The following is a 901-nucleotide window of genomic DNA, read 5'->3' on the forward strand; positions in this document are numbered from 1 at the left end:
ATGCATGGGGCACAGTGCACATAATTAAAATAATGTGAAAACTTCACTTTCAACTTTAGGCTCAACTTTCAGATAAAGCATGGAAGCTTTGTCATAATGGCAGAATAGAATCCAAATGTCATCACTATTGACAATGCAAAAGTCAAAGTATAGCTCATACAAGTTAGTGGACAGGAGGGTGAGAGGTGAAGGAATGATTATGGGTATTGATATACTTATCTAGCAATAAAGGGTTTCAGTATACACTATGTCTGAAAAACAACAAAAAACCCCAGAAATTTGTTATTATATATAGACTATCCTAAAGATGCCACCAGAATACTACTAGAGTTCATCAATAAATTCAGGATACAAAATTAATATAGAGAAATATGTTGCATTTCTATACATTAACAATGAACTATCAGAAAGAGAAATTAAGGAAACAATCCCATTTACCATCACATCAAAAAGGATAAAATACCTTGGAATAAACCTACCTAAGGACGTAAAAGACCTGTACTCAGACAATTATAAGACACCAGTGAAAGAAACTGAAGAAGACACAGATAGAAAAATATACCCTGTTCTTGGTTTGAAAGAATCAAATGTTAAAATGACCATATTAACCAAGGAAATCTACAGATTCATTGCACTCCCTATCAAAATACCAATGGCATTTTTCACAGAACTAGAACAAATAGTTTCTAAATTTGTATGGAAACACAAAAGACTACAAATAGCCAAAACAATCTTCAGAAAGAACAGAGCTGCATGAATCAGCCTCCCAGACTTCAGATTATACTACAAAGCTACACTAATCAAAACAGTATGGTACTGGCACAAAAACAGACACATAGATCAATGGAACAGGACAGAGAGCCCAGAAATAAACCCATGCAGTTATGGTCAATTAATCTAG

The sequence above is a fragment of the Delphinapterus leucas genome, chromosome 12 (assembly GCF_059928025.1).
Source record: "Delphinapterus leucas isolate spDelLeu-1000000601 "Yukka" chromosome 12, BTC_Dleu_Yukka2, whole genome shotgun sequence".
NCBI lineage: Eukaryota > Metazoa > Chordata > Mammalia > Artiodactyla > Monodontidae > Delphinapterus > Delphinapterus leucas.